Raw genomic sequence first — 14,609 nt, 5'->3', positions numbered from 1 at the left:
AGAGCCTTTTCTACTCAAGTTTTACACCTCCGCTGAAATTCCTCACGTAGACGAGTTGTCCGACCGAATAAACTGCCATTACTCCCCGATCTGGGAATCTCTCGATCTTCGTTCGTAGACCATAGTATCATGAGATCGAGGGGTGTGGCTCTTCGTCCGCCGAATATTGCTTCGGCGGGTGTTTTTGCCGTGCAATATGAGACCGTCGCGTGCTGCTGGAACAAAAACCTGGCGATTCTTCACTGAACTGCTTCTTCCGTAAGCTTTAAAATGGCATTTTTTCGTTTCGCACACCATCCGTTCTGCTTGCCCGTTAGTTGCAGGAGGGTATGGTGCACTAATGTAATGCCTGATGCCGTTTTATTTATTTATTGTTTTCTTCAAAAACTTGTTTATTTTATTTGAAGCAAGATTTGGCGCGTTATCAGTGAAAAGTATTTTCGGTAGGGCAAAGGTAGGTAAAAGAGACCGTAAAACGTCAGTGACGTGTTTGGACGTCGAGGCAGGCATCGTGTAAACTTCCAGCCACTTAGAGTACGCATCGACCATGACTCCGCAGACGCGGATACGTTTCGCCACCCACCGACTGAATAGTGGATCGTTTTCAGTTTCTGTTCATGATGGCGTTGGACTCAAAGAAGACTTCGAGTCTTTCCAGAAAGTTTCTGGGATCAATAATGTAACAACCTTTACAACATCTTCCGAACCCTGTGAAACACAATATTTCGTGACGTTATTTTAGTCGTCATTAAAATAGTGAGGTAAGTACCGTAAATCGCGAAACAGTTTACTTGACGTCGGCTTCCACTGGTGTCTTGGAAGATTGAGTCTACTGAGCGTGCATTCCTGCAGAAGAAATTTTCATTGATAGAATATTGACACGTCAATCAACATTTGATTCCTTCTTGGTAAGATTTATTGCGAAAGCCCGTTACAACCGCCGAACCGCATCTCCCTATATCAGAGAACGATTCATACCCTGCCTGACATTCTCGCATACATCCGTTTGCCGGGCCACGCTGCTTGAGCTAGCTGAGCACAGCTGGCAGCAGCGCGAACAAGGCCACGAGGGAAACGTGATGGTGTTCGAGCCATCCCACCGTGAACCAATGTTTCGGACACCCCACAGGTGCGTGTCGCCATCTTGTGGTTGAACTAAAGCCTTGTTCAAGATGGCTGCCGTGGGACCGCAGCCTTAAACAAAACCTTAAATTTGAATTTTAAAAAAAAAAATCTGTATTTTATATAGATGTGCGCCAGCTTTTTCGGTATTTCATGTAGTTGAGCAAACTAGATGGCGTTTGAGCGAGCAAAAAAAAAAGCTTTTGTTTGTGATTTTTTTTTTTTCAGATTTCTACTGAAATAGCCGCTGACATCCGGCTTGGTAGTCCCCGAAGGGTATATAAAACTGCTATAAACGTACGGTGGCATACACCACTGTAAAACCTGCTGCAAGTATTTGCTGAGGTGAGCTATTGTTCAAACCCCCATAAGCATAGCAGGCGGCACTCCCGAGAGGCGCCCAACTTGCTCGATGTTTGGCAATCCTAGCGGCCTATCCGAGGCCTAATAAGGTTTTATTTTCAACGCGTTAGTTAGGGCCAATATACTTTGTACTTTTTATGACTTTTCTCTTATTTGCCCCATGATTGCCGAAGTGCCGGACATGGGTTAACTCTGCCACGTGTCAAACGAACCACCGACAGGGAAGCCTAATTCTGGCGCTTGTTTGGCGGTTTAGGCCTAAAGTTGTCACGTGACAACCAAAAACCAGGCAGTAAAGCCTAACCCTTTTAGCTGTTTGATAATTTAGGACCAAGACACAAAATCATTTGGCCATAAAATGCTATGTTTAACTATAAATTGGATTTTTTTTTTGTTAGTGTGTGTTGGGGGAGGGCGGTGAGGGTTTTAAATTTCCAGACAGCAACCAAACATTTGGCCCTTAAGGAACCTCGAGGAGGAGGAGGGGGGGGGGGGGGGTTGTTTTGTAGGGAAAGCTTTTGAGCGCGCTATTTCAAAAATCGCTACGAAACAGAAATTGATTTTAAGTTTTTATGTTGATTCGTGTATTCGATATTCATATTAATCGGTGTCGGGAATACATTCGGTAAGGACTTCCACACCTCAAGAGTAGTGGCGTCACAATTATAGAGTACCGAAGTAGGCTATACTTTAATTAAACAATCCTTCTTATTAGCATATAACCCCTCATTACGGTATGCATTGCTAACTCGATGCGCATATATCACGCCGTTGACATCAATTTGTATTTATGAAGGTTTGTTCCCTTTTACTTTTTACAGAGGATTGTCAACCTGCAATTCAATATGCTCCGTATGGGAAAATACCTTTCGGTTGCTATGGGTAAGGTGCTATCATACGCTAAGCTACAACCTTTTCTAACCACATAACTTTTTTGATGCATTATAAAGCAATATGTATTATAATGATGCTTATAACCCAAGCAAACTGGAGATTACTAATATGAAGTAAGGACCATCCTATCTTTGTCCTAGTGTATATTATACGTCAAAGGCGTCATGAAACGATATCGGGATGGAGTGTTCATGACTTTACAGAGGCGTACTGGTCCTAGTCTGGCCCAAGTATGCTCGCACAGACCACCACTGGTTCAGAACTTTCTTGGCCGCGGTTAAATTGCGAGGATAAAAGGGGTCTCTTCTTTCAGTCTGGCCTTCGCAAAGATTGATGACGTAATAGTGGGATCGAAACGACCCGAGAAATCGGGAACAGCGCGCAAAAAAAACGAGGACAACGAGAGTAGAGCACAGGACGAGCGATGACTATCAACTGAAGTTTTATTAAAAACGGCTCAAACAAGAAAACACCACAAAGCCAACCAACGCCGAAACAACCAAAGGCGTGTCGCTCACCATGCATCTATAAAATCGATCTCTTTTTTGTGAAGATAAACCGAAGGCTGGCTGACGCAGTGCCCTGAGCTTTTTCGATTTTTCGATAGCCATGCGCCTCCAGCTTTGCACTTTTGTTCGCCCCCTGCTAATGATTATGGTATTCCTTGGCCATGGATATGTATTGGATATGCACCAGGAAATGTGGCAGTCTGTTTTGACTCCGAGTTGAAAGGATGAACGATGCTTATATTATAAAAGTCGTTTCATCCATGGCTCCTTTAAAGAGCGTTGTCTTCTGTGTGTCCTCGTAGTTTATGATATTAATCCGCATTAATCTGTACTTCTTTACATAACTTTACTGTTAATTTTTTTTTCTGGTAAAAGTTATTCAGGTGAAAAATACGACATTCGATTACATATCAGATAAAGTTTCATTATATTGATACAAAGAGGAGAAGGAACTTTGAGCTCGGCTGGTCGAGAAAGAAGAGGAAGCAGCAGCGCTTCTGGGGCTTCGCAGGACCGCCATCTTTGAACCTCTCGTTCATTGTAAATAACCGCCGTAACACTTTTGGTGGAGGTTCGGGGTATCGTTGGCGTACCTTCGGGCGGTGTACCGGTATCGGGCATTTCGCCCTGTTGGGGAAGGCGGTGGCGGGTTCGGGTGTCCAGGAGGGGTGAGTCGGGTAGGGGGAAAGTATTCACCTCCACCCCAAAAGTGTTACGGTGATTATGGTATACTATATTTTACAATCAACGAAAGGTTGAAATATGGCGGTCCTGTGAAGCCCCAAAAGCGCCCCCCAGCTGCTTCCTCTTCTTTGAGAAAGAGGAGGAAGCAGCAGCGTTTCTGGGCCTTCGCAGGACCGCCATCTTTCAACCTCTCGTTCTTTGTAAAATGTAGTATGCCGTAATCACCGTAACAATATACATCAGGGTACCGTAATAAAATAGGTTTATATTTTATAAAAATATTACAAAAGTGTTCTAATGAAAAAGAAAACAATATGTCTGTATAAGAAGAAAAAGTAAATGCTCATATGTTTAGGATGTCTTCAATACGCACACCAATCGGTACTCCATGTTCGTCAGCTGCATGTCTGTACTTTTCTGTAATGTAAACTTCAAGAAAGAGGCGTCTATTTATTTCGACGAAGCGTTTCAATCCAATGCTAAATACCAGAGAACGGTTGGATGCGATTCGCCCAAGTAAAACCTGGGAAGAATTGCCTTGCCGATGGCAAGCCAGCGGCCATTGGGTTTCGCGGGAAGCACACCAAAAATAGCAGCGTGCCTTTTTTTTTTTTTTTTATATAGAATACACTTTTTCCTTACTGTTTGAAACAGAATACGATGGCGATGCGGCTGTTCCAGCTTTTTTTATATTGTAGTGAGCTTTTATTATTCTGAATTTTTTTAAAGGGAAACTTAAGCGGTTTGGAATATGATTAGAAACGCTAGGTTCTTTTTAATCTGACTTCAAGCATAATAAATATATAAATAAAGTGGTCTATTTCATGCCCGTATTACTTAGAAATAAGCGTTTGAAGTTTCGTTAAAACAACGCCCCTCTGTGTCAGCGGGAGAGGGACGTAAAAAATGAAAGACGTCAACAAACCTCTTTAATGCGAAATTAGAGCGCAGCTCTTGAGGAGGAGGGGAGGGTACGGAGAGGAGGATATGCACATCCGTGCCCTCCCCTCCTCCTCCTTAACCCGCTAAACTTAGCGGGGAAATTTCCCCGCTTAATATAGCGGAAAAATATTTCCGTTAAATTCAGCGCGGAAATTTTCCAGCTAAAAATTTTGCGGGTTGAGTTTCCCCGCTAAACTTAGCGGGGATATTGACGTCACGCGACCTCAACACCAATTCAGCTTTTCCGTTAAATTTAGCGGGGAAAATGACGTCACGTGACTTCATGTCACGTCACCCATGAACAAATACAGTTTCTCCACTAGATGTAGCGGGAAAATTGACGTCACGTGTCCCCAATTCAATTTCCCGCTAAATCTAGCGGGGCGATTACGCCGACGGCAACGCCGCGAAACGCAGAAACGGGCGCCTAAGAGCTGCGCTCTAAAAGAGAAGAGAAGACACGACGTCCCGAAAGGTTCCTCGCGCGTGCTCCCACGGCTCCCAGAGCCAGCGTCGTTCGTCGTCGATGCTAAGCTAGTTGGTGATTCATACTTCTGATAGCCGCGTCCCACTAGAGCGACATACAGCAACAAACGACAGCGACACACGACAACGAGCGACAGGCGACACCGACAGACAGCCTGTTTGTCGGAGTCCGCCGTCCCACCTGGCGGACACGACGCAGAACACGGGGGCAAGGAAACTTGTTTTCTAGTGGGACTGGGGTTGTCAACAAAACACTTCAAAATAACACAGACAAACAGAGTCTGGCGACGCGGTATTCGTGTTGTGCTCTTTCGGCATAAAACACACCAACAAGCACGGTGAAAGTGGAGAAGATTACTTTATTTCTTAATTAGAGCTTCCGCTTCTCTTTATTTGCCGTTGGCGACTTTCCGAAAACAGTCGTGACAATCGACAGAAAACTTTTTCCGAACTAGAATACCCGAATCGTTCCTTTTTTTGGGCCGTTCGAGGCATTATAGGTGAGCGCCACGGAATTTCACGCCGATTTTGAGGATGTTTATAACTTCATATTTCAATGGTCGAGCGCCGGCGTTTTGTGGTGGACAATACTGCATCCCGATTAGCACAGAACCTGATGACAAGTCTCTCGTCTGCCAGAATGGCTTGCCGCGGAACGTCGTATCCTACTTCGTGGTGAGCGATCTTACTTTGGTCAGTCCTCGCACATGGGTGTATCCATCCTGATGCAGGGGCGTAAACCTCGGCGTCTTGAAGCACCACCTCGCGCACCAAGTTTTCGCGAGCAAAACCAGCCACAGCAAATCCCCTTTCGCAACACGTCCAGCAAGCCGCGCCCGCGACCACTACGTGCAATCGAGGGACCGGAACTACGGGAACGAGGAGTGGCCGCCAACTGTGGCCGCCAAGGATTGTGTGTGTGTGTGTGTGTGTGTGTGTGTGTGTGCGTGTGTGTGCGTGCGTGCGTGTGTGTGTGTGTGCGTGCGTGCGTGCGTGCGTGCGTGCGTGCGTGCGTGCGTGCGTGCGTGCGTGTGTGTGTGTGTGTATGTGTGTGTGTGTGTGTGTGTGTGTGTGTGTGTGTGCGTGCGTGTGTGCGTGTGTGTGTGGGGGGGGGGGGGGGGGGAATCCTGCGGCTAATAACAAAGCAACAAAAAAAGAGCGAGATGAGAGAAGAGGATACATTGGCCTCGGGGACAAGAGAGGTTCTGAGATCCTGAATGGCTGGCTGTGTCACGGCGCCGTGCGTTTTCCATTTCAATCGGCTGGTGACCAACGACATCTCTTCGTGCGGCATGCTTGACTAACGCAGGAATTTCCCGAGAGTCGTGCACGCTGCACAGTCGCGGGGACGTAGGTTGTTTCTCGAATTTAGAAATCAACGAACTGTTAATCGGCGACTGAATGACGAGGCACGTATAGACCAACACGCGGTGCTGACGTCCCGCCCCTGCTGTGGTGCTGCTATCGGCATTGCGCACGCGCAAACGGTCCACTTGACGCGTTGCCTGCGCACGTGCAGTGCCCACACCTCGTGCGGAAGCTGTGCCTTTTCTCACACCTTTTGGAGGCTTGTATGGAAACGGCGTCTTATACGCAGCATGAGCTCAACTGAGAGGAAGGGTTGTGTGGATAATTTGGACAGCATTATGTTTGGCAGCTTTCCATGCAGATAGTCAACATGTCGCAGTTGCTTGCCGGTCACTGCAGCATGACTGCTGACTGGCACCACGTTGTACGGAAAACTAGCATCGACGTGCGTTCGTGCAACCACTACTGCGTGGTGCACCTAAAGACCCCACACCTAATGATTGACCGCAGCCTATGCTAGAAGCCGAGAGCGTCACGGGACATCTCGCTCCGCGCGACGCCTTGAACACCTTTGTGTTCGAGGCATTTTAGACTTTTAGAGTAGGAGAAGGACCTTAGCTAGTACCCCTTGTCTTGCTGTGCGTGCGCACGCTTCACTGGCTCGTGTTCAGGTTGAGCAGCACTGATCAAAAGCATGCACACTTTTATTCGTCTTTTGATGTATTGCGATAATACGTACATATATTTATTTTTTTTTTTCATTTTTGGTTTGCATAAACACGTAAATTATATATTAAATCTCATTTTAATGTACGGCACCTAGTCAATTATGTCCGTGCAAACTGAATTATCTTGTATGCATGTAACAAAGCCGAGAAAAAAACAACTTCGTACATTCCACATTTTCGCGACATATTTGGAACCTTGCATCCCATGTTACTGCAACCGCTTATCAAATGCTAATTTAAATTTCGATATACCTTATATCAAACCTGAAAGTTTATTAGAAAGAAAAAGTTTACCATAATATCGACCCGCCTTTAAAAGATATATATATTTTAAATTATTATTTTGAATTATTTTTCGTCATACTGCCTTCCAAGATCCGATAGACCCTTTCCGAAATTCATTCTGGCCATTTTGATCACCATCATCATCTGAAAAATGGCATATGTGTCGTACTAATGGCGGCCTTCTGTTTACTGATGAAGGAAGAAGTTAAAGATGCTCCTTAGCAGATAATTGGAGGCTTATACATTCGTGACGTTAGCACGATGTGAAGCAGGAATTGAAAGTAAGATCTGCGTAAGCGTTCATTTCTAGCTCGGACTCAGCCAGTCTGTTGGTAGCATCAAGGTGATCCAAAGCAACTTGATTTGTAGAACTTTATCAAGCCGTGTACGTGGGTTGACGCTTTGTTTTGACTGGTTACATCTTTGTTTCTATCGTCACTGAAAGAGATCAAGAAATAAATGTACAGTGAGGCGCACACTGTCGTTTTCCGTTGAGTTGCGAAAGTGACGGCGCCCGATAAAATACGGCAGACTCCATTTTCATGGCCGCCATTAGTACGGGAAAAGTTAAACTGCCATTATAGCCACCAGATGGCACTGAATTTCGGGAAGGGTCTATTGGCCAAGTTCGATATCTTACCTGGATGAAAATAACCGGTGAATTATCGGGAGTTCCACTCTTCGAAGTGGCCATTTAAGGCGCATCCTAAAGGAGCCTTGAAACGATTTTCCTGCTTCTGCTAAATAGAATCGACTGTCGTCAGTCGGGAGGTTTCGATTCCACAATCACGTCACGTCATCCAGCTTTGAAAAGGCAAGACTGAAAGCACTAGTGCCCTTTTATCTTCTAACTTTCACAATTTCACCGCGACAAAGAAGTTTCTGAATTAGTGGCGGTCTGTGCGAGTACACTTGTGCCAAGCTGGGACCAGTACGAACCGGCAAGGTCACGAACGTTACGATCCGATAACGTTTCATGACCCCTTTAAAGGGGCCATGAAATGATTTTAGTGTTCAAAGAATCTGGTGCCTGTCACTTTCACTTTAACTTCGTTTAATATTAAAAAAAAAAACACGTTTTGAGTTTTTAAAGTTTTGCGAGTGTGCGGATAACTCGCGAAGAGGAAAGAGGACAATTTTCCCCTCCTGCAGCCGCTTGTCCCGGCCAAGAAAACTACGCGCGTGACGTGAACTGGTTGAAAGTGTATTGAGTTAGCAAGCTCAGTAAATGTATGCTCGATTTGAGGTTACTTTTTTGTTTACATGTCGTGCAAACATGAACAGACGCGTCAAAAGCCTGATGGGCGCCATCTACCCGAGGCGAAGAAAAGCGCTCTCTCCCCACTTCCCATAGTCAGAGACACTAAACTGGATGTCTCCTGGTGCCCCCTCGGGCTGGTTTTCCGGCCGTTAATCGCAAAACGGTGCCTAGTTGAGCGGCGCATCTAACTTAAATCTGTTTCACTTTTTTTTATACAAAAACTAATTAGTCAAGTCGTTTACTGATGTTTATTGTACAACGCCTCCACGCGACTAGGGGAGGAGAGGAGTGGTGAGGGGCTTTCCGTGACCCCTTTGCAATATGAAGCAGCAGCTCTCGAGTAATTGGACTTTTGACCCACAATGGATCTCTTGACTCGTGTCTGCCGAGTCAAGAGATCCAACGCGTAAAAAGATCCATTATTGGATTTTCTGACTCGTTGGACCCTTTGACTCGTTGGACCTCTTGACTCGGCGTGGATCTTTTGACTCGTTGGATCTCTTGACTCGTTGGACCTCTCGACCCAGATTGGATCTTTTGACTTGTGTCTGGCGAGTCAAAAGATCCAACGAGTCAAAAGATCCATTATTGGACCTTTTGACTCGTTGGATCTTTTGACTCGTTAGATCTCTTGACCAGAAGCGGCTGCCAAGGGATTCTCGTTCCGGGAGGAAGGGTAGAAGGGTGGGAAGGGAGGCAACAGAAGGCACAAGCGGGCGAGGAGGATAAGTTTGTCTCCGAGAGATGTTCCTCGGTGAGACTGCTTGTTTTGCTTCAAGTCCAACGACAGACAAGAACTCGTCCATCGTCGATCGTTTGTCGTCGCTTGACGGCGATTGTCGCGGGTGTTGGTCGTTGCAGTGGGACAGCATTGGAGACACGGAACTTTGTGGTGTCATCGGACGAAAGCCGGTGTTTGTCGCTCTAGTGGGACGAGGCTATTAGAGATGCCAACTCAACGTAGGAAAATACAGGAAGAGAGATAGAGAAAAGAGGAAAAACACATTGCTGGACTATAGTAAGTTACAAGTCAAGAAGATAGCGGCAAATGCCCCTCAAAGGGAATCATATATCCCTCCGCTATCTCCGCATCCAATAGCGTCCCATCGTTTCCGTGACGTCGCGGCCAACGCGCGTTGACGATCTTGCCCTTCTGTAGTACATATTTGCTTTATCTTTCGACTTTGACTTAGCATTGTGGAAGCCACGAGAGGGAGATTAGAGTTTTCCCCGTCGGATGGAAACAAATACGACTTTTGGGGGTTAGGCTCCCCCTCCGATGGATACAAAGGCTGCTCTCTTAAAAAGTGGAATCGGAGACAAGTTGGAATTCATTGAAGCGGAACAAGGAGCGTTTCCAGTGAACTCTTCTTTCGACTGCGGAGGGATTGGAAACGGGCGCATCACGCTTGTGGGAGGAGCTTCTCCTACCTTCTTGATTTGTAACCGACTAATAGCAACCATTACCTAAAAATCTCCTTCCACACCCATTAGTTTAATATTTCGGAATTATAGCGGGTGTGGAAGAAGAGGAGGTTTATCTCTAGTAAATTGTTGCTACTCTAGCAGTTCAGAGCATCTTTCTAAACAAAAGGCAGGCAACTCAGTAAATCTCAGGAGCTTACGCGAAGCGGAGACAAAACGAGGTAAGGAATGCCAGTTGATCTCTCTGGCGGAAGGTGCAATTAGAATCGCGCATGGTTATTTCATAACGTCACGGTTCGACCAACCAATGGCGTTCTCCGGTGGCAAGCAACTGCATGTTTTTAGTCTTTTTTTTTTTTTTTTTTTTGCCTTTTTTACGTTAAATTTTGTTTTGAGGACAAATTATTGTGATATTTAGATTCTTCGGGGGAAAAACTGTGCCAGAAAAAAAAATCGACTTTTTTTTTTACCGTGGAAGTTTCTTTTGAAAGAGAAACCCCAACTCTGTTAGATAACTCGTCATTCTACATCGTTGGATTTGTTCGCTTGATTTATTTTATGCTATTTAGACTTGTATGACCTGTTCTCTGATTTTGCTTTGCTGATCGCCTATGTAATTGATAAAAATATATCAGTACTTCCCAATTAAGTATTTTATAAGATTGAAATGAAGGTTATCACGTATTTCCCATATCTTAAGAAATACAGGAAACCGCCAAATATTTTAAGAGCAATTCTCGTGTCGTACACTTTCTATAAGAGCGAAAATTTGCTTTGAAAATGAAACCTTATTAAACGCTGGCTAATTTATTAATGTTGATTTACTACGAGTTCGTTGTAAACGAATTTTATTTTTACACCCTCTGTCGGTAGCTTACAAAGGTAGTAAACAAAGTACAGTAGCGAATGTACGCAAATCATCATCGCAAGCAAAATATACGCAAACTTTGAGATATTGCTTTGATGATTGTATTCTCTATCGAACTGTCGTCATAAACTTATTCGCAACTGAAAGAACACGGGATAAGCAATCTTGTAGTCACCCTAGAAAATTGGCAAAAAAAAATTGATAATCGCCTTTCTCGACTAATTTCGTAGCACTCTATTCATCATTATGTAGAAGAAAATTCCAAACTGTACGTTTGTCAATCACGATCATTTGTTTTCACAAAGCTGTTTTTCGCTAAACTAAAATCAGCATGGCTAGCGCCGGTACTGGCCTACGACAGAAAACCCCTAGAACGTCCGGACGGGGTAGTGGACGGTGCTCGAGGGCTCGCTAGAAGACCCATCGAACTTCACTTCGTCTAGACGTCGCTAACGTTTCATCGGGCTTTCCTTCGCTCTCAGTGCTTGCTGTTCTCCTTCAATACGTCGCCGGGGCTCCTGCGGTCCAAGGGCGTGAAGACGGGGACTTGGCAGCCTACATTAAGCAAATTATGAAGCAGTGTATTATAACACTTATTGATCTGATGAAAGCTGTAACTGGTCGAGGCAGCCCGTAAATGACGGCAGCTCAAAATCATTTCACCGGCCACTGCTTCAGCTGATGGTAGATTACTGCTCGAGCTATAAAAAAGGCCTAGTATAAGACCCACGAAATAATAAAATCATTGCTATCAAGAGCGTCAATATTTGCTGAATGAGAGCCAGTATGTACCACTATTGGGCCTGCAGCGCGTTTCCGACTGGTGTGTTCACAGTCCTGCCCAACCCATATATCTAAAAAGGTCCCGAAGTGGCAACAAATTGCGTCACAGGGGCAGACGTGTCCTGCTGTCTGATATTGCAATCCCGGTCGTCGGTCTCAGAAATGCTGGCGCAAAGGGCGAGCGGACAAAACGATCGCTGGTGTCGCGGTGTCCCAACTCCTGGCTTGAGAGTCCAACTCCCGTGGGCTGTCAAGATTGAGACCGCGACTTCAAGGTGAAGGAGCGTATGTTGCATTCATCTACCGCTGCTGCTGTTGCATTCCTGGGATCGGGGCAGGCGACAAGATGAAACTTTTATTACCTCACTCGGCGAAAATCGAGGGACCACGTTTGGGGGCAATGTAAACACGCCAGTCGGGTTCGCGCTTCAAGCTGTATCGCCCTACGTGTCTGTTATGCTGACGTCATCAGCCAACAATAAAAACAACGAGGAACTGCACTGAAGGCCATGTCCCGTGGGTAAGAGCCAACCTTCGGCTAGAAACATTGTTAATTTCTGCTGTTTGCTAAGTGATTGCTCGGCACTCTCGATACGGGTTCAAAGAAAATAGGGCAGCCCCGCAATATAAGCCTTCCTGTTCATGAAAAACGCGGAAATAAAATATTAGTCGTATACAATATGGATCTAAATTGGTGTATTATTCGTTCTGTTCCATCAAGAGTGCCAATATGAAAATTATGTTAATTTGTAGGCAGCAATGCTGGTGTGAGAATATGGAGTGTTGACGGGCCTCTGGTTTAGGTGTGTGTGTTGAGTAGGCTCTATTAGAAGAATGGAATATGATGATTTCGCTTGCCTTTATAATTTGAAATCTGGTTCACAAGGCCAATAAACACTTCCGTTACATAAATACTGTGTGAGCTGCGTAGAGTTCGTTAGGAATTATTAGCATGGCCGGAAGGAACCATCTTTATCGTATACGACTCATTTGTCTCTGTAGAAGAACTTGTAATTGGGCTAGTTGGTGAACGTTGGAAATCGTGGTGTAAGGTGCAAAAAACGACGGACACAAGAGAGAAATCAGACATACAGGCGCCCAGCTCTGTAGAGCTGGGCGAAAAATCCAGAGGGGCGACCATTCGCATAATGCACAGATTGGGAGAGTATGAATTGAAAACATTGCGCATGCAGGCAGTTGTCTTAATAATTCATTGAAGTGTTTAAAACCTGGTGTGTTGGTCCTACGTTTACGTTATTCTTCGTTTTGGGGTTCAGCTTGTGAGCCTTCGACCAGCTTTCCACCTGCCACCTTATTTTGTTGCGAGATGGCAGTGTGTATCCCCTCAACTCGAAGCCAGGACAAGCGGCCACGTAATATGAGATCGTTTACATGCGGCCAATGTTGATTATAAACATGCTCTTGAGATTGCTAATGAGCACTGCACGTGCTGCGCTCTGCTATTACCGCCACAGCAGCAATACGATACGAGTCCTAACCGAATCTTCGCTAACGCAATAATTCTAGCTGAGACAATCACGCAGTGCCCGTGTCCCATTCATGAAATGCATTCGACTATCATTGCCTCGAGGCAATTGCGGCGGCATCAACATCCTGACCCCCCTGTATGCTAATGTAAGGTTCGCAAAAGACAGACTTATGCCCCATGTAACTTATACCCCATGTAACTGCTGATTACGCGTCACCTTACTGTTGTGTCACCATAATGTTCAAAACTGTAAATAATTTTTCAGTATTTTTTTTTCTTTTTGGAGGAGGGGGATATTAACATGCAGTACCGAGAAATCATCTGAGAATCGGTTTGATGAGCGAAAATTTTGAGATTCTAGTTGATCAAGGTTGAATTCCAACGTTCAAATGACTCATTCCCGGGATTCATGCTAAAGGGAATTAATAATACCTACTTAGAAATGCATGAAAGCATGAAATAAAACATTGACTGAATACACCAAGTAACCTAGCACTGAATGCCCTAAGAAGCACGACTTGTAGAGGTACTAAAACATACGCTGGTCAGCTGGCGATAATGTCTATGCAACTTCTGGGGTGCAATGAATCAGAAAACAACCAGTTATACTTCAGCGGTGCTTCTATGGGAAAACACACGCGCATTTTATCTCTTCACTGGAGAATAGCACGAATCAACATCGTCAATTGAGTTGTGTAGAATAGTAGGTGGCTTCATTAACATCATAAAAGTGTAAATAATTCAGTTAGCTGATTCGTTTATGAATGAGCGATGTCCAGCGTCGCAGTATTTCAGGCACATACATATGTTCCAGAACAGGCGCATGTAAAGACAAGCTACAAACCTACGCAGAGATACCAAGTGAAATACCAAGTACACCATCATCATTAGGCACTACTGGGACAATTCCTTTAAGAATCCCGAAGTCTTTCAGGTGCAATCAACAGTTTGAAGTGCCCAGAAGATAAACGCATTATGGAGAAAGCGTAAGATCATTTTAAGTACCAAAGATATTTAATGAGCTTCGCGAAGACTTACATAGCATAGACTCGGTGCAAAAATTAAAGAAATCTCTCAAGTGTGTTTGCTAAGGCACATCTCAAGACCGATCGAGAAAAAAAAAATCTCATCTTTTGTGTATCTCTGCATTACGTTTGATGGTAATGCTGTGTCACATAATGTGAGCAATCATATTAAATTACCTTTTTTTCCATTTGAGCGACTCCGGAAACAAATTTTGTTCGCATTTGTGTTTTTCTGTTTCACTTTACGAGCAGCATGCTTATCATGATGATGTTCGTCATACAAGCTCTAGATGGCCTTGATAAGCCCGTGCCTGTGCCTGGTTCTGTGTTCGTGCAATGAACTATTATTACTTTTTTTGTGTGTGTGTGTGTTTTTTGTTTTTTTTTTCATTGTTATGCGTGCTTTTGTAGATATTTTGTTGGGATCAGTCCTACAA

The sequence above is a fragment of the Ixodes scapularis genome, unplaced genomic scaffold (genome assembly GCF_016920785.2).
Source record: "Ixodes scapularis isolate PalLabHiFi unplaced genomic scaffold, ASM1692078v2 PGA_scaffold10__122_contigs__length_95168666, whole genome shotgun sequence".
NCBI classification, from domain to species: Eukaryota; Metazoa; Arthropoda; class Arachnida; order Ixodida; family Ixodidae; genus Ixodes; species Ixodes scapularis.
This window is presented reverse-complemented; position numbering follows the sequence as displayed.